The 27,402-nt window shown below is 39.8% G+C and overlaps 1 long non-coding RNA gene across 3 annotated transcripts in view; it reads left to right on the forward strand.

Annotated features, from left to right (window-relative positions):
- The window catches only part of LOC123606570, a 256,727-nt gene that overhangs the window by 112,156 nt on the left and 117,169 nt on the right, over positions 1–27,402 (forward strand). The gene's annotated exons all lie outside the window — the stretch shown is intronic.

Genomic DNA, 27,402 nt, shown 5'->3' on the forward strand with positions numbered 1-27,402 from the left:
CTACATTTTTGGTTTGTTTTTGTTTTTGTTTTTAAATCAAGAAAATGCATGTGTTACACCAAATGATTTGCTGCTTGCTTATTCATTTGTTTTCTTTCTTGCTTGTTGGTTTGTATAGTGATAGCAAAACACCCACAGAGCTGTGAATTCTCTGTGACTCTTAGTCTCTCTTGCCTTGTCTCCTCTCAGCTTTTCTAGGGTTGGCACCTAGGGCGCCATAGCTCTGGCCATTCTTAGTTGCAGATATACCGGCCGCTCCTATAACCCTGATACTGTAATAATCTGATTACTTTCTCTCATTCTTTGTTTTTAAACAAGAATAAGGAGGATATACAAATTCTTGTAAGACCCTGCACAACACAAAGCAAGGACAGATGGATGATTTTTGCATCTGAGTTTCTGGACACCATGTGTGAACCCTCTGGCAGTAGCATGTGTGTGCAGGGTAGCAACTGGGATGGAACCTTCTCAGTGAGGTCCCTTCATGTCACCAGCCTGGGGGCCTTGTGACACCCAGCATGTTGGAGCAGAGTTAGATGGAGCCTGGGGGATTTGAGCAGGTGGGACAGAACAAAAGGACAGAACAGAGCTGATCAGCTTTTAATGTCTAGGCGGCTAAATCAGGATTAACCTTTTTTGCCTTTTGTGCTGATGAGATTCAGAGAGCCCTGCACATCGCCCAGCTTACAAGCAGACTTTCTGCTAAATAAGATTTGGGTCATAAACAGTAGCCTAGATATGCACCACTAGTTACAAAGTAATGATGCCCTGGAATTGAAATCTATATGTTAATTTCAAATTCCGTTTGAATTAATTGGACTGATATTAGGGGAATAAAAACCTTTGTCAGTTTGTTTCAAGCTTTGTCTTAATGGGAATGGTAAAACACCACGTTTTTTTTTTTTTCCAACCTCATTTTTCACTGTATCTATTGATGGTGCCATCTTTATTCCCACAGAATATTTAAGTACTTGATGCCACCTGTTTGTCCATTGTCTTATGTGCAGTAGGTGCTTAAAATAGGTATCAAAAACAAGTCTCTATAATTGTACCAAATGGCTAACAATGAATCTACCTCGGGGGATGTAATATTTGTGATGTTTTACTACATGTCAGGCACTTTATTTTCTACGTAAAACTTTTTGCTTCTTTAAAAAAAAATTGATTTATTTTGAGGTAGAGAGAGCGAGCATGTACAAGGGGGGGGGCAGGCAGAGAGAAAGGTGGGGGGAGAGAGAGACAGAGAGAGAGAGAATCCCAAGCAGGCTCTGCACTGTCAGTACAGAGCCTGATGTGGGGCTTGAACTCACAAACCGTGAGATCATGACCTGAAATCAAGAGTCAGATCCCCAACTGACTGAGCCACCCAGCCGCCCCAACCTTTTTGCTTCTTAAAACATCCCATGTTCAAATGAGGACTCTGCCATTCAGGGATGTTAAATAATTTGCTTGTGGCAGACGGTAGAACCAGCATTCAGATTCACGTATTGTGACTTTAAATCCAGTGCTTTATTTCTCCCTTGCGTTTGTGTGTTTACTGTAGAGACTCCCTGGGAAAGGGCGAAAAGACCATGGCTCTGATAGCAGAAAAACCCACGATCAATAGGCATCTCTGTGGCTACTGTGGTTGTATGACCCTTGGAAGCCTCTTAATCTCTCTCTGTCTCTATTTCTTTATCTTTAATATGGTGATCATTTTTAACACACTGAGCTGTTTTAGCGATTACTAATGTGTAGTCCTGAGATAGTATGGGTGAAACCATTAACATGTTGTTGCCTGTTCATAGTTAGCTCTCCTTCCCTGGCACTGATTCCTAGCTCTTTTTGTTGCGATAGCCCTTCCTGTTTTGAGCCAGGACATTGTACATTGTTAGCAGAGTGTCTTTATGGGGAATACATTTTTAAAATATCACCCTTTTTGAAGCATGTTTCAAACCCCCTCATATTGTTTTAACATATCTCCTCTTGTGGTAGAGTTGCACTATATACAAGCGAGGTTTCATATGAAAAGAGAAATAAAGTTGATTGTGGGCTGGTGGCTTCCTGATCGATATTCACTAATAATAGGGCCCTGGAACTTGACTAATGGCCTTGTATCTTATCACCATCTAAACTCTCCTAATCATTTCTCAGTTATTTAACGATTCTTTTTGTTCCAGTTTTTCTGCAGATATGGCCAGATGTGTCCAAAAGGCTTGGGCCAAAGTTAAAAACCCTGTTAGTGTTAGGTTTGGGATATTTGGCGAGGTAGGATGTAGGATGAGATCTCAAGGTTAACTTATAAGGCTTGACCCCACTTCTGATAACCCAGTGCCTTGCGTTGGGGGTTGTGCCATCAAAGAAAAGTGCTCCATCAGGAAGGGTTTTCAGCCTTTCACCTCACCCCTTGGAAGGGCCCTAGATGGACCCATTAAATTCCTGTCTGTAGGAAAAAAAGGTACAGCCAGTTTTCAGGCCATGTATAAATACCACATGAGCTAATTTGAATATCTAATGTAATAACTGTGCATATTAGTGGCTCCAGAATTAGACTTGTCTCATACTAAGGAATCCAGGTATCAGCAGAGTTGATGAGTTCATCGTTTAACGCACACCTTTATCTCTCATTCCTGTTAACATTATTCTTAACTTTCCTTCAGCTTTATCTTCTTTTGATTATTCCAGCTATCTGTTGTTGTAGGATAGGCTGTAACTTTTATTTCCTACAAAGCAGTTATTCCTTTTTACTTACATAATTATAATCTCCCCTATAGATGCCTAAGCAGTACAAGATGTTCACATAGAAAAAACTTGCGAATATATAACAGAACCATTTCCTTGCTTTGTAGCATTACATTTGACCTTAGGGGCAAATCATGCTTACAGTGTCCTTTGTCCTCTGAATCAAGCCATATAATTTTCATCACTGTCGATCCTACCCAGTTGTAAATGAAGAAAGAAAATAACACAATGCACTGATTTGATTACATAAACATTGGGTTCTAGCCATATCACACACATACCATCATGTGAAATATATCATACACGAAGGCTTAAACATTTGTAACCTGAGGATTTATTCTGTGTCCACTTTATTCATCTTTGTTTCATTAGTTGGAGGTTGGTGATTGTGCACAGATTACTGTGAAAATGCCCATTAGCACCTAGGGAATCTGAGAAATGACTTTGGCGGATGTAAGCAGCTGATGCTGATTTGGGTTAACAGCCTCTGTGTTTCCATGCCCACACTCTAGAGCTGATTGAAAATAAGGTTGTTTGTTCCATCACCCAGAACTTATCATTTATCTGCATATTATATTTCGTGTAAGGATATATGAACCTAGACAGCGATGTAGGTTACACAGTTAACTTGTAACATTGATTTTCACAGGTGGCCAGGGTGGGAGTGATTGTTAATCTTTTATACTTAAAATTGTATATTGTTTGAATTGGTATATCATGGTACTTTTTAAAAAAAAATCCAGAAAAAAAGAAAAGGCAAAATATGATTTATAAGGAAAAAAGTAATGAACTAAATCAATGCTTAAAATTGTGCATATAGTTCACCTGTGGATTTTGTTCAACTACATTCTGATTCACTGTGTTCTAATTGATGCGTTCTAATAAGATGCAGGTGACACCAATGCCGTGTACCCTTCCATGGATCACAGTTAGAAGAGCAAGGACTTAGAACTGGAAATAGATAACCGGACTTGGTCTTCACATGAAAAACAAGAAGGAAGTAGTGTTGTTTTTTAGTTCTATATCAGTTCCTCCTACAAAAGGAGGGAACTTTCCAGAAATTTCTCAAGTCCAGATGAAAATCCTTTTTCAGAACAGAGCAGTAGCTTATGGGGAGGTTGGTTCCTTCAGTACAGTGCTCACACAGAGTAGGTATCCCATATAAACAATGACAGTGAAATCACTCTAGCATGCATTTCCTCTGAAAGCATTTGCTTTAGAAGAATTCATTGCAGCCTGTTCCCTCAAAGAATTTATGCTCCTGTTGTAGAAATAAGACTTAAAAGTCATCTGTGCCTGGTGGAAAGTAGTGCTGTTTGTAGGAAAGCGGAAGATAGGGAAGCTTGAAGGCAAATGTGAGGTAAATACAAGACACATGCAAAAAGCTTTTGCATTCAGAGGCTGAATTTGGACTAAACTTACAGACCCAAAAGGGTTGGGTCATGCAGAGAGTAAAGTAAATGTTGACTCTCTAGATGCAGTAGTTGTTTCTAGAAGGTGACTCTTGGGTGCTTGAGAGAAGCTGAGAGTTTACTAGCTTCAGGTTTCATGCAGCCCAAGTGGGATTAGCCACTGATTAGCTAGGAATTGCTGACCAGAATAAGCTCTGTTGAGCGAAATCTCATTCTCCTCATCACATCCTCATATTCAATTACTCTGACTAAAATAAGTATTTGAGTCGTGTCTGCCAGATGGTCAGCTTTCTTTGCTCTAGAAGAGCTGTTCATTAAAGTGGATTAAGGAGAAAAATACTTGGTAGGAAATGTATAAATAAATGAATTGCTTATTATATCTTTGTACTATTATTCGAAAATTCCATGAGGGACATGGAAAAGGACAGAAATACTGTTCAAGTCAAATACCTAATGTTCTCAAAGTAGATGAGGCAGACAGTGGGCCAGAATGTCTGCATCTTCAGATTTCACATGGCAAGCATGGCTTAGGGCATGCTAAGTTGATGACTTATTTGGAGTATAGACTTGTTAGTAGTATTTTATCCATTGTCATTCACATGGGTAGCTTTTTAAAAAAATTAATTAATTAATTAATTAATTAATTAATGAGACAGAGAGAGACAGAGCATGAGCAGGGGAGGGGCAGAGAGAGAGGGAGACACAGAATCGAAAGCAGGCTCCAGGCTCTATGAGCTGTCAGCACAGAGCCCGGCGCGGGGCTCAAACTCACAGACTGTGAGATCATGACCTGAGCTGAAGTCGGACGTCCAACTGACTGAGCCACCCAGGCATCCCTGGGTAGCTTTTTATAAATATCATCATTCTCGTGTGATTTTACAATGTGCATTTTTTTTGCACATGACTTTTCATTTGGGAGACCCTTGTTTTTCCAGTGGGAGGCAACGTGTAATTTGTATGCAGTCTGGTGAGATGAAAGGACCACCATAATGGAAATTGGATTTAAGGCTGTTTTTCAGAATTGTGTTCACGGTGTTAGGTTCGGGCTACTCACATTACCATATGCAATTGCAATGTAGCTGGTTGTCCAACAAAGAAGAAATGGATTTTCCACATTTCCAGTTAGCTGAGGTGAATCGGTGACAACTTCATTCAGTGACCCAGTCAGGTCTGTGACCAGTGACTGTATGAACAGGAAAGTGTCACTATGTGAGCATTTGAGAATTAATGCTAACCTTACAAAAAATCAGTAAATTCAAAGCTACTTGAATTTTCTTTGAGTTAAGGATTTTGATTAACCGTATTTAGTAATTCTATTATGCAGACTTACCTCTTAGATTGTATATAGGTACAGCGTTTGGGAACATGGGAGGGATGAGATTGAGGATGGAGGTACAGACCCTAGGAGAAAGAGAACTGTCCAGAGGCTATGGACTCAACCCTGGAGACAGAATTCAGTTCCAGATTCAGATCCTAGTCCTTTAGCTTAACCATCTCCGTGATGTTGGGTGAGTCGCTTAACTGAATTTCTTCATCATCAAAATGATAATCGAACAACTAACATTTTGAGAACAATTACTGGGCATGAGATAGGGCTCTAAGCACTTGCTGTGGATTACTTCGTTTAATTATTACCAATAGGAGCAACTTCACAGAGGTGTGGGGGAGGAGGGTAACTGAAACAGCGCATATAAAGCACCCCATCTATGCAGTGGTTGCTGCTGATGGTTGTGACTTTTGCTGCCCTTATCATCATCATCTTCACCACTAGCTAGAAGGAAGTCTACATGTAAAGGAGGGTGACACTTTGCTTCTCATTGAGCAGAGTCTATCACTGGCTGTATTTATCAGAGCTAGTGGTTAAAAAAAATTTTTTTTAATGTTTATTTGTTTTTGAGACATTGCAAGAGACAGAGTGTATGCAGCAGAGGGTCAGACAGAGGGAGGCACAGAATCAGAAGCAGGGTCCAGGCCCTGAGCTGTCAGTCCAGAGCCTGACGTGGGGCTCGAACTCACGAGCTGTGTGATCATGACCTGAACCAAAGTCAGACGCTTAACCACCTAAGCCACTCAGGTACTGCTCAGAGCTAGTAGTTTATAAAGTGCCAACTGAGAGGCACCAGATACACTGGATATATTTGAAAGATGTCACTGATGCTTTTCATTCTTCCATAGATAATTTAGAACTAAATGCCTCCCGAACTTGTTTGTATAACCACTTCGTCCAGAACCTTCCCCAAATATCCACGGGTTCATTGTACATTTTGAGTCCTGAAGTAATGATGTGTTTGACAGTTAGTTACTTAGCATGAATAACACATATCTTCAAATGAAGAAGCATTCATTGGTAAGAAGAAAGATGACCATAGCTCCCTGGAGCTCGTATAGCGTTTGATTATGACCATTCACCTCACTATACAGTCTAGTTACCTAAAAGAAGCAAACTATTCTGATGCTACTAAATAAAAATGAGAATTATCTTCACATTCATTTCACACATGTTTACTAGTGCCTCTGTATGGCAGGCACAGTTGTAGATTTTGGGACTATAACAGTGAATGCCACAGACAAAAATTACTGTACTCTGGAACTCACGTTCCAGTAGAGACACACTTATACAGACAGCAAATACATACACACGTACATAAATATGTACATACATATGTGTAGGGTGTGTGTGTGAGAGTGTGAGAGAGAGAAAGAGAGGAGAGCACAGCTAGAATGGAAGGCCCGGGATTAAAGTTTTAAATGGAGTCCCAGGGAGGGACACTCATAGGAGGTGCATTTGCACACTGATAAACTCAATCATGTGGATTGTTAGAGATACAGCTTTTGCTCTCCGCCAAGATAAATGACACCCACGGTGTATTTTTGGGTGCCCTGAAATACTTACCATTAGATGTGTTTCCCAGTGTATTAATACCGTGTGAATGTGAGTTAGCCGGGATAAATGACCCACAGGGGCAGATGACAGAGTACCTCATGGGACTGCAGATCTCTAACTCAGCAGCAATGGCAGGCAGCCAGCCCTGGACAGTGCTGAGGAGTGAGACTGAGGGTGCTAGGGCTCAGCCAGCACATGCTTAACATTTCAACCATCTAGGAAGACTTCTTCTTCGTTTTTATATCTGCCCTCCTTGCTTCCAAACAGTGTTAGGCACCTTTCTCCCAGCTTCATAGACTTGCCTGCTCCAGAAGGCCCTGGAACGTCTGCCAGATGGGGCACTTGAATTGAGCAAGGTGGTGGGAGAGAAATGGCCTATTAACTCTGCCTATTAAGAAATGGCACTGTGAGCATATGTCCTACTTCCTTAAGGAAGTAATCTAAGTTTGTCAGCTGTACTTAAATTTTATATTCATTCTACTTGTTGATGCCTCAAGTTAGTAAGCATTTTACCTTTGTTTTGCTATATCCCATTTTAGGATTTTTGAAATCAGAAAAAGAACTGTTATCAACTGTAGATGTTCCATTTTCACTTTGTAAAAAAAAAAAAAGACTCCTAATTCATGGCAAATGTATTTATTGTCTCAATTTCAGTTCTTTTAATTGTAGATAAGGAAAGTCCTGATGATAGAGTAAACCTAATTTAGGATAGGGAAAGGGATGGGAGGAAGGGCTGTGGCCTCTTGACACATTTTACGGTACAAAAGGGTGTTTTTATTATAGCACAGAGACAGGACCCGTGGGGAGACAGCTGTGTTGCGAGTGGAAGGAGTGGTTGATTATATAGGGTTTTTGATCCTCTGGAGGTGAAGGTGATGTTAGGGCTCCTGGCAATTGAGTCTATAGGTTCCTGGAGGCCTATTATTAAGATTGTGCTTTTCTTGTAAATCATTAAGACAGTTACAAACTAGAGAGGAGTTTCATATCCTGCATGACTGTGATCTTTATCAGTTGACCATTTGTTTCCCCCTGACTTTGTTCTTAGACAGTCATGAGTGCCCTACGAATGTTACATGTAGCCCACCTTAAGGGGGCCCTGGGGGGATGGCAGCTCAGTTTACCCTCAGCTCGCCTTTTGCTCTCTCATCGGCTTCCATTCTTACCTCTTCTCCCACTATGGTCTACATGGGAAATTAACCCTATGAAAGCCTCTCACTCAGTCTTTCCTGTTGCTGACCTAACAGTCTCAAGGGGTTAAAGCGTTTTATACACACACACATACACACACACACACACCACTTAGTAAGCCCTTTAAAATACAGAATTAATGTTAGAATCTCTTAAGTAAGTTTTCTTAAATGGAAAAGCTAATATTTCTAGGAAGAGAAAATGACCAGCATGGAGAGTCTCATATTTGGGTTCAGCAAACTGTATTCTGAATAGTGGAAAACCTATAAAAGACAGTGAAAGCTTTAAAAAAAATCCCTTTTACCCATTCATTTCAAAAATGTTTTAGTTTTTTTTTTTTTGAAATTTACAATGGCCCTGATACTACTTGCAAATTTCATTTTGCAATTAGTTGTTCTTGTGCCTCACTTATTTTCATTTAGTCTCCTTCATTTTTAAGTTCTACCGGTAGAATTTGTTTGCAGCTGCTTTTTAATATAGAGTGATGGGCTTGAAGTGTTTGTATGTGTGTAGTGAAGAAGAGATGAGCCTATACTTCTTCGATAAGGGATCTTTTATGTCCAATCTACTTCTGTTTGCTGCCCGTTAAGGTAATGGGTTCACTTAGCTGCATCAGAAGGAAACTTGTGCCCTCTTTCCTCTTCATTCCTGCCCCCATCCTGTTTATCCATTGTTGATGTAACCTTCTCATTTACAGAGAGTCTTATGTATCTCCCTCTCTGGGCCCGACTTCTCTCCTGAGCTCTAATTTCATTTCCCTCTCTGATAACTTGGCGGTCCTATGCATATTCCACTCTAGTGCATCTAAAACTGTGCTCATCTTTCTCTAAAGTCCCACTCTAGATTATCCTGTTTCCTTCAGTGTGCCTCCAGTCTCACTGCAGCTGAAAACTTCTGTCTGCTTTTGTTTTCCTTCCCCTCCCATCCCTAACATACACAGCCATCAATCAGAGCCCCATGCCATTGACTCCTCCATTCTATGTCTTCCCCTCATCTCATTTTTGTGTCTGACCGCTAGCACCCCAGATGTTGACCCTATTCTCTTCATGCCTGGATTATAGCAAAGACTGTTGGACTCATCTTCCCTTTTGCCCCCACTCACCTCTCTTTTCTCATTTATTACCATCTGGTTAATATGTATGTTAAGGATGGGACTCTACCTTAGAGCTCTTGTATCCCCAGAGGAGAAATTTTCACAACACAGCATTTGAATTTGTTTTTTTCAAAAAGACAAAAGGTCATTTCTGATATTTGCCATATGTCTCTGGTTCGAAATTTGAAACTGAACACTGTGCAGACTTCAGGAAGTAATGTTATGCAGATAGGTTTATTTTCTGTGACTATTAGTTGACTGAGGTGATTTCTTTTTTTTTTTTTTTTAATTTTTTTTTTCAACGTTTATTTATTTTTGGGACAGAGAGAGACAGAGCATGAACGGGGGAGGGGCAGAGAGAGAGGGAGACACAGAATCGGAAACAGGCTCCAGGCTCCGAGCCATCAGCCCAGAGCCTGACGCGGGGCTCGAACTCCCGGACCGCGAGATCGTGACCTGGCTGAAGTCGGACGCTTAACCGACTGCGCCACCCAGGCGCCCCGACTGAGGTGATTTCTAAGGTTTTTCTCAACTTGTAAATTTCTCAGCTCTAAATTTCCATGATAATGGTACTGTAAGAAAATTTATTACATGTGCAGTGCAGTGTGGGAAAATGTATAATTAGGGTGCTAATACACGTTTTTATTTAAAAAATACTTATTTAAATTTTGTAAGAACATCTTTTTGTCTTAGTTTTTCTAGTTAGTGAAAATTAAAGATTTTAAATTTAAAGTTGTACATTCAACTGGATAGAGAAAAAATAGATTATGAAATACCTATTTTAAGCAAATATTCAAACTCAAGAAAAAATATTCCAGTCTGCCAAATGGTCTTTTAAAGAAACCAGAGTAGGAATGCCTGAAGTTAACTAACAGTAGTTCTTAGTCATGGTAGGATGCAAATCATTCACTTTGAGTAAAGTCTTCATTTATTTAACCTTTCTCTTTTTGATGTGAAGAACTTGGGAGCATATCACATGTATCTTTTAAAATGTTTGCCTCGATGGAGCACCTGGGTGGCTCCGTTAAGCATCTGACTCTTGGTTTTGTCTCAGGTCATGATTTCATGGTTTATGGCTTCAAGCCCCACATTGGGCTCTGTGCTGACAATGCAGAGTCTGCCTGTGATCCTCTGTCTCCCTCTCTCTCTCTCTGTCTCTGTCTCTTTCTCTCTCTGTCTCTCTCAAAAGTAAATAAACCTTAAAATGTTTGCCTAGAAGTGTGACACCAATACTTTGGATGGAAAACAATAGGTTTTTCCTATGCCACAGTTCCATATGGACTTAGTTTTAAAACATCATTGTATCTAATAGCAAGTAATGACAACAATAACAAAACAACAAAATCCATCATCATTACCACAGAACCAACAAATGAGAACCCCTGTACCTTTCTTGGATTAACTTAGATCCAGTGTTTTCTAGTGCTGCTCAACTGGGAAAGGGAAAGCAATGCTGTCTTATTTCTTAACTGACTTCTTTTCTCTATCCACCTCTTGTCTGCACATATCACCCATTGTGAAAGGATCCCTGAGAACACTACTCGACTTTTGTCTCCAGAGATGATTCATTATTCATTTCTGCACTATTGTTGAAATTATAATTGCTTCGTCTCTGCAGGATGTCCAAATCTGCATCAGGACTGTAGTCTGCCCTGAGAAGGTAAATTCCTATGTCTTTATGGTGGGTATCACATATGGCCCTTTGAATCATGTAATTGAACAAATCCTCAAGAAATCCAGACCATCTTAGTGGCCTGATTTTACATTCAAAAATAGAGGAATCATGTGGTAGAATGATTCTCTGTCCAAGCCACTGACGCCTGGATTGTACCCCAATCCCTTCCCAGAAACAATTTTTACTGAAGTTACCAATGACTTCCCAAATTGCTAAATCCGTTGGACATTTTACCCATCTTCTGTGACCTCTCAGTGGTCAACTGTTCCCTCTCTGAAAAATGTTATCTCTTGATTTTCATGATGTCACGTGCTCTGGAATTCTTCCTTCTCCTCTGGCAGCTCTTTCTCAGGCTCTTTGAAGGTATCTCCTTTTCTTAGCACCCATTAATTGTTGGAACCAAAGGGCTCAGTGTTGGGCCCTTTTCTGGCCTTCCTTTATGCTTTCCCTCTAAGCACTTTCATCTGCATCATGGTTTAAGTCCCAGCTAGACAGAGACAAGGCCAGAAATTCAGCCTCAAGCTCACTTGAAGACCAGAACCACGTATACGAACGGATGTTGTAAAATTCACTTAGGTGTACCATTGATACCTCAGTCTTTTCCCCACAGGTGTTCTTCCCAGTTTTCCTCCTTGACAGTATGTGGCACTTGTATCAGCCCATGGGTATGAGCCAGAAACTGAAAGTCATCTGTGACTTCTGCCTCTCATTCCCTCCCCACATCCTGGTGGCTCTTGATCATCGCATATCTTCAATCTCTGTCTCCCTCTCTTTGCCTGCCCCATCCTGGATCACCCCCAAATCACATTTGTCCTGAAAGTGCTTCTACAGCTTCCCGCCTTGAGCTTCCTAGTTGTTCTTCATCTTCCTACCAGCTCTTCAATTCTCATGCCTTTGTCCTCTGTATCCACAATGACCTTTAACACTTCAAATAACCTTTTATTCCCTTATTTACATCTTGCAGTGCCTTCTCGTTGCACTTAGGATGGAACACAAGGTCTTCAATGTGGTTGGTGTGCAAGGCACCATGGGATCTGGCCCCTGCCTGCTTCGCTGGTGGTAGGTGGTGCTTCTGTCTTCTTGGCTCAGGATAAGTTCTTAGTTACTCTTTTTTGTTGTTACTAAATCTGCCCCCTCCCCTACTTTATTGAGATAAAATTGACATAAAACATTGTATAAGTTCAAGGTGAACAGTGGGATGATTTGATAAACTTATATATTGTGAAATAATTATCACAACAAAGTTAGTTCACACATTCTTCACGTCACATAATTACCGTTTTTTGTTTTTGTTAAGGTGAGAGCGTTTAAGATCTATCCTCACAGCAGCTTTCAAGTATGCAATAGTGTGTTGTTAATTGTGGTCACCAAGCTGTACATTAGATCTCTGGAATTTGCTTTATAGGTGCAAGTTTGTACTCTATGACCAGTATGTCACATATTCCCCACCCCCTGGTAACTATCAATATGCTGTTTCTATGAGTTTGATATTTTAAGATTCTCTGTATAAATGAGATCATAGAGTATTTATCTTTCTCTGGTTTATTTTACTTAGCATAATGTCTCATGGTTCATTCATGTTGCTACAAATAGCAAGATTTTCTTCTTTTTTAAAAATTTTTTGATGTTTATTTATTTTTGAGAGAGAGAGAGAGAGAGAAACAGAGACAGAACACCAGTGGGGGAGGGGCGGAGAGAAAGGGAGACACAGAATCCAAAGCAGACTCCAGGCTCTGAGCTGTCAGCACAGAGCCCAATGCAGGGCTTGAACCCATGAACTGTGAGATCATGACCCGAACCAAAGTCAGATGCTCAACTGACTGAGCCATCCAGGCACCCCAAGATTTTCTTCTTCTTATTGGATGAATAATATTCCTCTGTATGCATATGTGCGTGTGTATTTGTATTACATTTTCTTTACCTATCCTATCTAGAGACATATAGGTTATTTCCATGTCTTGGCTATTATGAATAATGCTGCAGTGAACATGGGGATGTGCATATCTCTTTGAGACAGTGATTTCATTTCCTGCAGGTAGATACCCCAAAGAGGGGTTGCCGATCATATCGAAGTCCTATTTTTAATTTTTTGAGGAATCTCTGTACTGTTTTCCATAGTAGTTGTACCAATACACATTCCCACCAGCAGTGTACCCGGTTTACTTCTTCTCCATATATTCACCAGCATTTGTTAATATTTAAAAAATCATTTTATTTAATAGCAAATGACAACAGTAGCCATTTGTCTTGTGTTTTTGATAATAGCCATTCTAACAGGTGTGTGGTAATACATCATTGTGGTTTTGACATGCATTTCCCTGAGGCTTAGTGATATTGAACACCTTTTCATATACTTGTTGGCCATTTGTATGTCTTGTTGGAAAAACGTCTCTTTAAGTCCTTTGCCCATTTTTAAAAACTAGATTTTAATTTTTATCTATATGTTACTATTCAGTTGTATGAGTTCCTTTTATGTTTGGATATATATTTGGTCTGCATATAATTTTTCCTAAGTTGCCTTTTAATTTTATTGATTTTTTTTGTTGTGCAGAAGCTTTCTAGTTTTAGGTAGCCCCTCTTGTTGATGTTTGCTTTTATTGCTTATGCTGTTGTTTTCTTACCCAAAAAATCATTGTCAAGACTGATGTCAAGGAGCTTCTTCCCTATGTTTTCCTCTAGGAGTTCTATGGTTTCAAGTCTTAATTCATTTTTAGTCAATTTTTGTAGTGGTATAAAATAGGGTCTGTTTTCATTCTTTACCACATGAATATCTAGTTTTCCCATTACCATTTATTGAAGAGTTTATGTTTACCCCATTGAGTAGTCTTGATTCCCTTGTCATATTAGTTGACCATTTTTGTGTAGGTTAATTTCTGGGCTCTCAATTCTGTTCCACTGGTGTGTGTGTCTGCTTTTATGCCAGTACCATATTGTAGCTTTGTAGTAGAGTCTGAAATAAGGAAATGTGATGCTTCTAGCTTTGTTCTTCTTAAGATTGCTTTGGCTATGTGGGGTCTTTTGTGGTATCATGTGAACGTTAGGATTGTTTTTCTTTGAAAAATGAGATTGGGATTTTGATAGGGATTACATTGAATCTGTAGATGGCTTTGGATAATGTGGACATTTTAACATATTAACTCTGATTCATTAACATAAAATATCTTTCTGTCTTCTGTCTTCAGTTTTTTTCATCAGTGTCTTACAGTTTTCATTGTATAAATCATTCATTTCCTTTGTTACATGTATTCCGAAGTATTTTATAGTTTTTGATTCTCTTCAAATGGTGTTGGTTTTTAAATATCTTTTTTAGATAGATGATTGTTAGAGAATAGCCAGAAAACAGATTTTTGTATGTTTATTTTGTATCCTAAAACTTCCCTGAATTCGTTTATTCTAACAGTTGTTTTTGTGGAGTCCAGAATTTTCTATATACAAGGTCATGTCATCAGCAAACAGACACAATTTTATATCTTCCTTTCCTCTTTGGATGCCTTTTATTTCTTTTTCTTGTCTGACTGTTTTGGCCAGGACTTCTAGTACTATGTTGATGAGAGGTGGTGAGAGTGGCCACCCTTCTCTTGTTCTTGATCTCAGAGGCCAAACAAGTGCCTGTGTTGTGGCAGGGGCCAGCTGCAGACATACTTAGTGGTGAGGACCAGGCTCAGCCACAAAGGCTAGAGCGCACCGGGAGCTGCCGCGGCTCCAGCTGTCGGAGGGTACTCCTCTGCCTGCGGAGTTTCCCCACAGGTGTTTTCAGCAGTGAAGCCCGGGGCTGAGAATTGGGCCAGCAGGGTGCAGGTGCGCAGCTGGAGGAACCAGCTGCAGGTAAACCAAGCTGTGCAGGCCAGTGACAGGAGTCAGGGCCAGGTCTGGGCCCACAAGCAGCTGTGAAGGTCCTGGTTGTCGCACACACCCCCATGGCTCCAGGCTCTTGATCTGATTCCCACAGTAAATGCATGAGAAAAATCCCTTTCTTAGTTCTTAAAACATACTTTCCCCCTCCCATGGGGCTTGGATTCCAGTTCCTGGAACACCTTCCCCCAAGTTTTGCTGGCAATACCTCTTCATTCTTTAGTAATCAGCCTAGAAGTCTTGTCATCAACAATTTTTTTTTACCCAGGTCTCCTTGTTATAATCCCTTACTAATACTTTTTTTTTTTTCCACTCCTAGGACTTTTCTCATCCTGTATATATTTGAGAAATCAGCTGTCTCATATCTCACTCCCTTGGAAGCTTCAAGCTCTAAAGGTTCCCTCTCATTCACTCTAGTTTTCGTTTTCTCTTTTCTTAAAGTGCATGTAAACATCATGGGGCCCTGGTCGTGCCCATGTCTTACAAGTCCCCACAGTAGTGAAATCATGTTGGTAGCTTGCAATCACCCATGGTGAGAGTATTTACCCTATGGAAATTAGTAACTATTATGATGAGGCACCCCTCTCCCCAGTTAGTTGTTAAGCTTTTACCACCAAACCACTATACGCGCGTGCGCGTGTGCGCACACACACACACACACACACACACACAGTTTATTGACCTATTGAATTAATTGAGGTTTGTGCTAACTAGCTTATGCTTTATCTCAGTTACTATCATTATGTCACAGATATTGTTATACAGGTAAGAAAATAACTTAGGCATTGCCAGACTCTCATCACTTGTAGCACATATGTAACATAGTTGGCACAAAACACATATTTGTATTCAACTGAAAGCATAACTTGGGGAAGATAGGTCCTCAAAGGAAATTTTGCTTATCCTTCTATTCTCTTCAATAAATAAAATCCTGTTGATGACCTCTTGGAACAGTCTGAATGTTAATCATCTGTTTTAAATGTTTTTAAATCATAGGACATATTCATGTTTTCTTAGCATCCTAAACCCTAATACCTTTCCCACAGCAGCAATAAATAATATAAGACAGCTGAATATTATGTAGACAGATTAATGGGAATAAATATGAGTGAAAAGTTGTGTACCAGCCCAAATTGTCTCTCAAGTGTAAAGGCAGCAGACTGACGTTGTCAACATGAATTCCTTCAGAGAAATAGAGTTCTTTTAAATAATCTACCTTCCTATGAAATTCAGCCAACCACGAGGTGAATCAAAATCAAGAGCACATGGGAAAGATGTTGTAAAAGAAGTGATATTCATCTTCAAATCCTTTTAAGTTTAAAACTTGAAACCGCTATGAGAACTTTGATGGTAGAGCTGAATCTAAATATTATAGGCATTGGGGCACCTGGGTGACTCAGTCAGTTAAGTGTCTGGCTCTTGACTTCCGCTCAGGTCATGATTTTATGGTTCATGGGTTCGAGTTCCACCTCAGGCTCTGTGCTAGCAGGGTGGAGCCTGCTTTGGACTCTCTCTTTCTCTCTTTCTCTCTGCCCTACCCCCACTCATGGGCTCTGTCTCTGTCTCTGTCTCTCTCAAAATAAATAAACTATTAAAATATTACAGGCATTGTGCACATAAAATGATATAACTAACAAAAGGGATGTGCAGGAAGGTTAAATGGGAAGAAATGTAAAATTAATACATTTTCTATAGGGCATCCATGGATATTGCCTAAAGTTAAAGAAAATTGTTCTTTCCTTAAAAGATTTTTTAATGTATAATCATATTTTATTTTATTTTTACTTTTTATTTTATTTTATTTTTTATTTTTTAAAATTTACATCCAAATTAGTTAGCATATAGTAAAACAATGATTTCAGGAGTAGATTCCTTAGTGCCCCTTACCCATTTAGCCCATCCCCCCTTCCACAACCCCTCCAGCAACCCTCAGTTTGTTCTCCATATTTATGAGTCTCTTTTGTTTGGTCCCCCTCCCTGTTTTTATATTATTTTTCTTTCCCTTCCCTTATGTTCATCTGTTTTGTCTCTTAAAGTCCTCATATGAGTGAAGTCATATGATTTTTGTCTTTCTCTAATTTCACTTAGCATAATACCCTCCAGTTCCATCCACGTAGTTGCAAATGGCAAGATTTCATTCTTTTTGATTGCTGAGTAATACTCCAGTGTGTGTGTGTGTGTGTGTGTGTGTGTATTCATACATATATATATGTACACACACACGTATATACGTATACCACATCTTCTTTATCCATTTATCCATCAATGAACATCTGGGCTCTTTCCATACTTTGGCTATTGTTGATAGTGCCAATAGATAGTTGATAGACCCAATAATATTGGGTGCATGTGTCCCTTTGAAACAGCACACCTGTATCCTGTGGATAAATGCCTAGTAGTGCAATTGCTGGGTCATAGGGTAGTTCTATTTTTAGTTTTTTGAGGAACCTCCATACTCTTTTCCAGAGTCCCACCAACAATGCAAAAGAGATCCTCTTTCTCCACATCCTCGCCAACATCTGTCGTTGCCTGAGTTGTTAATGTTAGCCATTCTGACAGGTGTAAGGTGGTATCTCATTGTGGTTTTGATTTGTATTTCCCTGATGATGAGTGATGTTGAGTATTTTTTCATGTGTCAGTTGGCCATCTGGATGTCTTCCTTGGCGAAGTGTCTATTCATGTCTTTTGCCCATTTCTTCACTGGATTATTTGTTTTTTGGGTGTTGAGTTTGATAAGTTCTTTATAGATTTTGGATACTAACCCTTTATCTGATAGGTCATTTGCAAATATCTTCTCCCATTCTGTCAGTTGCCTTTTAGTTTTGCTGATTGTTTCCTTTGCTGTGTAGAAGCTTTTTATTTTGATGAGGTCCCAGTAGTTCATTTTTTGCTTTTGTTTCCCTTGCCTCCAGAGACGTGTTGAGTAAGAAGTTGCTGTGGGCAAGATCAAAGAGGTTTTTGCCTGCTTTCTCCTCGAGGATTTTGATGGCTTCCTGTCTTACATTGAGGTCTTTCATCCACTTTGAGTTTATTTTTGTGTATGGTGTAAGAAAGTGGTCCAGGTTCATTCTTCTGCATGTCGCTGTCCAGTTTTCCCAGCACCACTTGCTGAAGAGACTGTCTTTATTCCACTGAATATTCTTTCCTGCTTTGTCAAAGGTTTTATTTTTAAGTAATCTGTACACCCAGTGTGGGTCTTAAGCTCACAACCCTGAGATCAGGAGTCACATGCTTTACTAAGTCAGCCAGGCTCCCCCTAAGAAAATTGTTCTTATTTCTTAAAGGTTTTATATGTTATATTTTTAACATTGGAAGAATCTGTCTAAAATTTAGCTATTTCTTTAATTTCACTATTTCATCTGTTAAATTCAAGTAAAATTAAACTCAAGCTTTTTATTCCAAAGTAGAGTATATAATACAGATGCATTTTAATAAAATGACCCATAAATATCTATCTATCCATAACTTTATCTACTCACCTTTTATTTATCCATACTCATAAAGAGATGTATAGAAAGTTGTCTATCAAACATCTCTGGTAATTTGCGACATTGAAGTGATTTTTTTAATTCTCTGTTATTGATTCTTGGTGAGCAGGCATCACTTTTATAAGACAATATATCCTTTAGGCTTCAAATAATCACCACTTTATTTATTGCCCCAAATCTGATTATGAAGAATTCAGACTTAGATAAAATATCACCTAAGCAGTAATTTTGTTTTGTGTGATTTAAGTAAACATATTGGTGAATATGGAGTCAGTTCTGAAGTAGTCTTAAAGTGTAAGTAATTTGAATATTGGAAATGAACTCTCTGCTTTGAGTTCAATTGAGTCAAAAGTTTACCCAGTCTTTGCTCTCTCCATTAGTGAAAAACACTGGTGAGGCATCCCAGGGCATGTTCCTGAGAAGCAAATGATAGGATTTCCCCATTTAGCCACCTTTGACTAATTATGCTAATTATAGAACAAGCTGCAGGGAGCAGGCAAGGATAATGACTTGAATTTTACTCTAAGGATTAGTTATGAGTTGCTAAACAGAGGCCCAGGATGGACTGTTAAAACCGTTTCTGTATCTGTAATAAGTACCTGAGCAAGGAGAAGAGAAGAATGGAGAGCTTCTTTTTAACAAAAAGCTTTAGAAATAAGGCCTAAAACCACTGTGAACTCAAGTACCTATACTTGACATATTTTACTTTTTTTAAATGTTTTATTTAGTTTTGAGAGCAAGAGAGAGAGACAGAGTGTGAGTGGGGGGGTGGGGCAGAGAGAGAGGGAGAGAATCTGAAGCGGTCTCCAGGCTCTGAGCTGTCAGCACAGAGCCTGAGTGGGGCTCAAACCCATGAACTGTGAGATCGTGACCTGAGCCGAAGTCTGACGCTTAACTGGCGAGCCACCCAGACGCCCCTATACTTGATATATTTTAACAGGTAGAGCAATACCTTGAGAAACATTGTCCTCTTTCGTTGGAAAATCATGTAGCGTTCCTCATCTTGCTTCATGTCCCACCCCTCCACCTCATGACTTATTTCCCTTTCTCCAGGGCAACTGGCGTGGGAATATTTTCTTTGCAAATGAGTCATGAAAATGAAAATATTAATATATTTGAACTGGTAACAGTATTAAAATGGCTTGTGTGCTGTTTTCATTTTTCAGTGTGTGCTGACACTCAAAAAGCCAGATAAGGGATTTTTTGGCTGCTGTTGATTTTGAAATAGGATGGCATTTTGGGTTAGGATCTGTGTTCTCTGGTTGCAGTGCTTTCCCTTTTGGAGTAACTCCTTGCCAGGACTACTGAATGCTTTTACTTTCTAAGGGCCCCCGTGATGATTTGAAATCACAGATTTCTAAAGCAATCATTGCAGTCTTCTATTAGTATGGTTTTCTGTTGCCTTTTATGGTGAAGGTAAACTATGTTAGCTGTTTATTTGTTAAAGAATCTTTCACGCACTAAAGACATAACTACTATCTTTAACATTTGTTGTATTTTAAAAACATTTTTAAAATGTTTATTTATTTTTGAGAGAGAGCGCGTGCAAGTGAGCATGAGGGGCAGAAGGGACAGAGGGAGAGGGAGACACAGAATCTGAAGCAGGCTTCAGGCTCTGAGCTGTCAGCCCAGAGCCCGATGCAGGGCTAGAACTCATGAATTGTGATATCATGACCTGAGCCAAAGTCGGATGCCCAATCCACTGAAACACCTAGGTGCCCCAACATTTGTTTTAATGGGAAGCATTGACTTGACACTCAAGCAGTAAAATTTTTAGACCACAAGTCACTTTAAAACAGTGGGTTGCTAAAAAGGTAGAGCTCTTTACTGAGTTTATAGTGAACACCTATTATGGGCAAGGGTTATCAGGAGGAAACAAAGTACCTACCCCGTGGGGGTGGGGACATACAATATGTCAAGGAACATATAAGTGAAACTATTAATAAGATACAACAGTGTATGTTTGAGTACTGAATGGTTGTATCACATATGCATGTCACTGAGGGTCTAAATCCATTAAATTATTCAACTGAAAGACTCTACTTTAGTCTGTCCAGACTGTCTTTACTTAAATCATTTGTCATGTACTCTCATGTATCAGAAAGGAGATATACATAGGAAATGTATAAAAACTATTTTCTCATATTGAGATTTTGAAGAGTCTTCCTGTGAAGGGAAACACATGCACTGCATATCTAAATTGTTTATGCTATTACAGTTTTCTCTTTTAACACATTGCACATAACAAGTAATTATTGATTAGTGGTGGTTGGAAAGGATCCCATATAAACCCTTTTCCAACAATGGTGTTTAGAAGTTATTTGGGCCTGCACCGAAAACTTACATCACATATAAGTGCCTTATAGTTATTAAGCAAAAATGGTAAGAGAATTACTTCAGAGAGTTTTCTCCCAGGAGAACCACACTGTTGGTTCTTCTCTTCTTGCCCTCTTCCAGGGTGCGAATAACTCACATTTTTATAGTAGAGCCATGTGAACACTAAGGCATTCATTGTTTTGGATCGTGGTGAGGCTAGTTGTAGAAAACCTCAATATGGGTGGCAGGTCTTCCCTCACTAGTTCCTCTCTAGGATTTTCTTCATGTCCTCCTGTATCATTCCTGTTGGTATTCTCCCCTGTGGTTATCTGGGTCAAACTCAGTTCCTCTACCTTTCGTCTAATTCATCCCTTAAGTATTAGCCCACATTCATTCTCCTTGCCATCCTCTGGCCCCAGAGAGTCCTGATTTGGTTTAGACATCCACCCTCTCCCCCATGGCCACGCCCTTCAGGAGGGGCTGACCCATCCCCACTCCCATAGACTGGATTCTGATTGGTGGTTTCAGTTTGCTTGCCAGTGATTGGTTCTAGCATGGCTGGTGATAGGTTTAGGGCAATGCTACATGAAAAAAAGTGTTCTGTGGGAGTAAAAGCTTTCTTATCCTTACAAAGGATAGAAGGAAAATGTGGCTTTCTTTCTGCTTGGGAACATTGCCATACTTGGGTATGATACCTGGAATATTTACCTTTTGACCTAGGTAGGCAGAGTCTGAGCATAGAATCAATACCTGGAAGAGAGCAGATCTTAGAGAATTATAAGAAGGTAGAGATAGAGCAGAGGTCAGACACCTGTTTACCATAGGGCTAGATAACAAATATTTTAGGCTTTGTGGCCTATGGTGTGTGTTATAAATACTCACCCCTCCTATTGCTGCACAAAAATGGCCATAGACAATACATACATGAATGGCCAAGGCTATGTTCTAATAAAACTTTATTTATAAAAAAAAAAAAAAAAGGCAAAATAAACAGGCCAGATTCGGTCTGTGGGCTGTAGTTGCCAAGCCCTCAACTAGAACCTACCTTGGTATGTATTATAGTCCGTTTCTACTCACAGTGCTTCGGACACCAAACATGTGGAGGATTTCTCTCACGCAGTCATTTCTCCAACTCTTCACTTACAACTAGGTGTTCTATAATTCAGTTGAATTCAGACACTAACCACTGGGACTTAGCACAGATCACACAGGTTGGGGGCTCTGTCCCACAAAATTGCCTCCACTTTGGATGCCAGTCACAAATCCCAGACCACCATTACTTCTCGCCACCTGGCTATAAGTCAGGGGATTCCCACAACCCTGTCGTCCAGTTCAGTCATTTGCTGAATTGTGTAATGGAACTGTTGGTTCCCAACCTTCTCAGGAACTTTCTTGGAGTAATCTGAAACAGACCCCTGTATACAGAGGGCAGGAGAGACCTAAGAAAGGGTCAGGCCATTCCACATTGGTAGGTGGTAGTTTTAATAAGCACAGGGAACTTACCTACAGCGAGATGAATGGATCCCCGCACCTGCCTAGGAAATCTTAGAAGTTTATCAAGAGGCTGTACCAGGTCTAGTCACATGTAGGTAACTTTACCACTGCATCACCATCTCAAGGCTCTGTCCTTGGAGTAGCCTCTGGAAGGAGGAAGGCAAATGGAACCCACATCCCAAGGACAGGGGGAGGGGTGAGGAGGCTCCAAGTGTCTGGCTCCAGCTCATGGGTCATTTGGAGGTCATGTCTTTTGGATGACCTTCCCCACTGAGAACTCAGAAAAACACTTTACTTACTAATATGGGTTTATTATAAAACGGTCAGTTTTGGAACACATAAATGGAAGAGATACATAGGTCAAGGTATGGGAGGAGAGGTTGTTAAAGAATTTATATCATTCACGAGTTTCTTTAGAGCTTGATCTCTATCCATCTATCTTTTTCTGGAGGCTTGTAGGTAGGGCTGAAAGTTCTAATCGTCTTGTCACTTCGTCTTTCTGGTGACCAGCCCTATCATAGGGCTATTTGCCCCCCTTCCCACCACCACCCCCAGGGCCAGGTCACCTCATTAGCATAAACCCCAAGTGTGATAGAACAGGGCTCATAATGAGTAACAAAAGATGCCCTGATCACTCAGGAAGCATTGAGTGTTTTAGGAGCTTTTTGCCAGCAACCAGGGACACAAGACCAATTATATTTCTTAATACACCACAGTGTGTGTCTAGAGCTTCCCTATATTTGTACTTCTTTATATGTGAGACCATGCGTTTTCTTTCTTTTTTTTTTTTTTTAATTTTTTAACCTTTATTTATTTTTGAGACAGAGAGAGACAGAGCGTGATCGGGGGAGGGTCAGGGAGAGAGGGAGACACAGATTCCGAATCAGGCTCCGGGCTCCCAGCTGTCAGCACAGAGCCCGACACAGGGCTCGAACTCACGAACCGTGAGATCGTGACCTGAGCTGAAGTCAGACACTTAACCGACTGAGCCACCCAGGCGCCCCGAGACCATGCATTTTCTAATTGATTGAAAACTCTAATTGATTTTCTAGTTTCTAATTGAGTCTTTGTTTTTTTTCCTTATAACCATAAGCATCCTCATAATCTTAACTTGAGATAGCAGGATAAGACTCATCTTGTCTGCTCCTAAGTAGTGCCTATATTGCAAAAGAAGCCTTTCGAGAACAATATCCCTGTCTCTGTTGCTTAATCTACTCTTGTTTCTAATGACCCAAATCTTAGGCTTGAACTTAAACAGAACTCAAGTTAGTAGGAGGTGAGTTATTCTAGGGCAAACGAGGTCTCACAGAGAATCCTAAATGCCATTGTGTTAGAAGTTGCTCACCTTACAAGTAGCACTGGACAGAGTGTGCTTTGTTGTTGTTTACTTTGATTGGTGGGGTGATGACTGCTGACCATTCTAGACGTGGATGTTCCTATTAACTTTTCTCGCCAAAGGTCTGGTTCTGATATCTTTGCTTTTCCCCATCAGTGCCACTTGGGAGCTTCACAGGGCAACAGAAACAGTCGGTGTGACTGCTCTTCAGAAACAGTGACAAACAATTCTGTGAGAGAAGAGACCAGTGGTTTCCTGAGAGAGACGTAATGAAGATGCTCTGTGATTAAGTCCTTCCAGGCTTGGACACTTCTTGCTTCTAGCCTTGGTATAAATCTTCATAATGTAACTATGAAGTTTGTAATTAAATTCTTCTGGCTACTTTGGAGTATACCAGGAATGTTTTAATTACTTTTCATGGGTTATTGTCATTTATTTCCCCAGGGGGTGCCTCATTTGAGTAATTCCATTCTTTTGGATTACATGTTACTATTCCTAAAATAGTTATTCTCAACACATTTCTTTACCTCTCATATTGTATTTTTAACTAAACTCGGTGCACAATCTCTTTGAGGATCGTTGTGTAGGAGGTCCAAATACTGTTAATTCTTTTGAAATAGATGAAAGCTACAAGTAAGCAAAAGGACACATGAGAAAGAAAACTTAATGGCAGAGGCAATGAAAGGAAGCTGTTAAATCTTTCAAAACTCAAAAAAGCCTGCCGAATAATAGATTTGATGAATATATTAAGTCCCTGACCAACACATCTTCAAGAGACTAGAGGCTAACTTACTCCATCTGCGTTCGGGTTTGGACTTGGTATTCTAATTGCCCTTAATTTGCTCTTTAGTTCTACCTTTGTCCTCCAGATATTCAGTTAAATTGTTTTTCTTGGATACAGGATATCTCAGATGATGAAAAACAAAGTAAATGATGTTACTATCTGCGTGTGTTAGCAAGTAGCACATCCTCTTATCAGGATGATGGTTTTACCATGCCATGTGTTCTGTGACCTGCAAAATTACAGTCAACAGCCCCTGGAAGACCAGTAACAACAATCACAAACGGAATTCCTGGAGAACAGCTAGCTTATCTTTCTGTAGAAGGAAGTCCTTAGGAGGGACCTATCTATATATCTGCATAGTGAAATTTAGAATTCTTTATCTCTTCCATCGATTTGAAGCTTTAGTGTTGTCATCTCTGCCTGTATCCATGCTGGAAACACTTGGATTTCTCAGTTGACCAGAGAGTAGGGATAGTTTGTGGTCCAGGGAATGACTCAAGAATCCAAACACAAAAACAAAACTTTCAGTCTTATGCAGTACCTGGTTCCATCTTCATAGCCGCAGGAGAGTCCGTTTGATGAGCTTCAGTTAGAGTTTCATGAGTGGATGTGGTCTGCATATGGAAGGTGGAAAAAAAAAATAAAAGGTCAAATGAAACATCAGAGAGCAAGAGGCAGCCTTGTCTGACTGCCATCCTTTTTTCTGCCAAGTCAAAATACTGCCTCGATGCTCCTTGGCTTGGAAGGATATCCAGGGAAGAATCTTTCTTCCATAGCTCCTTATTTTATATTCCACTACTTTTTGAAGTTTCCAGGGCTGTGAGGTTTCAATTTAAACTGAGCAAATAATAAAGATGCTTTGGGTCTTTAGTTTTTTTTTTTTTTTTTTTTAGAAATCATAACAGAAATTTCTGAATTTTTGCCCTTAGGGGCAAGTGAACAGGTTCTGATATGTTTGCTGTTCCCCATCAGTGCCACTTGTGAGCTTCACAGCAGTGAATAGTTCACATAACTTAGGTTATATGAACAGTTTTTATTTTCTCTAAGCACAGAGAGCAGCAGAGGCTGGGGTGGACAGGGAAGGAAATGGTGGTAGCCCTGGGTGTTGTATTTTACCTGAAGTCAGAGCATCTCTGTCTGCTTTGTCAATAAAGGACAGCTTGCAGTTAGACCTCCCCTCCTCTTGTTTTTTCTTGGTAAGCACAGTGAGAAATTGAAAGTGAAATATTCTTTTTCTTTTATCTTAAGGAGAATTAAGCATAATGATTTTTTAAAAATTTATTTTTAATTTACATCCAAGTTAGTTAGCTTATGGTGCAAGAATGATTTCAGGAGTAGATTCTAGTGGTTCATCCCAACAAGTGTCTTCCTCAATGCCCCTTACCCATTTAGACCATACTCCTTTCCATAATCCCTCCAGCAACCTTCCGTTTGTTCTCTATATTTAAGAGTCTCTTATGTTTTGTCCTGATCCCTGTTTTTATATTATTTTTGCTTCTCTTCCCTTATGTTCATCTCTTTTGTATCTTAAATTTTTCATATGAGTGAAGTCGAATGTAATTGTCTTTCTCTGACTTACTTAATTTTTCTAGCATAATACCCTCTAGTTCCATCCATGTAGTTGCAAATGGCAAGATTTCCTTCTTTCTGACTACCAAGTAATACTCCATTGTATATATAAATGACATCTTCTTTATCCATTCATCCGTCAATGGACGTTTGGGCTCTTTCCATACTTTGGCTATTGTTGATAGTGCTGCTATAAACATGGGGGTGCATGTGTCCCTTTGAAACAGCACACCTGTATCCCTTGGATAAATATCTAGTAGTGCAATTGCTGGGTTGTAGGGTAGTTCTATTTTTAATTTTTTGAGGAACCTCCCTACTGTTTCCCAGAGTACCTGCGCCAGTTGCATTCCCACCAGCAGTGCAAAAGAGATCCTCTTTCTCCACATCCTTGCCAACATCCTTGCCAACATCCTTGTTTCCTGAGTTGTTAATGTTAGCTATTCTGACAAGTGTGAGGTGGTATCTCATTGTAGTTTTGATTTGTCTTTCCCTGATGATGAGTGATGTTGAGCATCTTTTCATGTGTCGGTTGGCCATCTGGATATCTTCTTTGGAGAAGTGTCTATTCATGTCTTTTGCCCATTTCTTCATTGGATTATTTGTTTTTTGGGTGTTGGGTTTAGTAAGTTCTTTACAGATTTTGTATACTAACCCTTTATCTGATAGGTCATTTGCAAATATCTTCTCCCATTCTGTCGGTTGCCTTTCAGTTTTGCTAATTGTTTCCTTTGCTGTGTAGAAGCTTTTTATTTTGATGAGGTTAAATTTTGCTTTTGTTTCCCTTGCCTCCGGAGATGTGTTGAGTAAGAAGTTGCTGTGGTCGAGGTGAAAGAGGTTTTTGCCCACTTTTTCCTCAAGGATTTTGATGGCTTCCTGTCTTACGTTTAGGTCTTTGATCCACTTTAAGTTTATTTTTGCGTATTGTGTAAGACAGTAGTGTTCCAGGTTCATTTTTCTGCATGTCGCTGTCCAGTTTTCCCAGCACCACTTGCTGAAGAGACTGTCTTTATTCCACTGGATGTTCTTTCCTGCTTTGTCAAAGATTAGTTGGCCATACGTTTGTGGGTCCATTTCTGGGTTCTCCTGTTTCATTGATCTGAGTGTCTGTTTTTGTGCCAGTACCATACTGTACTGAGGATTACAGCTTTGTAATACATTTTGAAGTACAGGATTGTGATGCCTTCAGCTTTGTTTTTCTTTTTCAGGATAAACATAATGATTTTTTTAATTGCTTAAAATATCATTTAAATACACTGTGATGGGAAATAGAGATACATTTTCCAAGGTGAAGGAACTATCTTCCAAGACTTGCTCCACTCCTCCTTGCATTCCTGCCTGTCCCAGTTGCCTACTATTTCTTATCAAGCATAGCAAAATGTAGGGGCCATGTATCCCCTGAAAAGAGTTAGGTATGTGTCTTGTATAGATACAAAGTGTATAAATATATTTGAGAACCCAATGAAATAGTTCTTGATTGGATCCAAGATGGAGTCAACATTGTAAATGCACATCCTGTCAGTCCCTGGAGAGAAATGATTCTCTGGTTGCTGAAGATGCTGGTTTATTTTCATCTGACCCAATTGGAAAATT

Source organism: Leopardus geoffroyi, chromosome A1 (genome assembly GCF_018350155.1).
Source record: "Leopardus geoffroyi isolate Oge1 chromosome A1, O.geoffroyi_Oge1_pat1.0, whole genome shotgun sequence".
NCBI classification, from domain to species: domain Eukaryota; kingdom Metazoa; phylum Chordata; class Mammalia; order Carnivora; family Felidae; genus Leopardus; species Leopardus geoffroyi.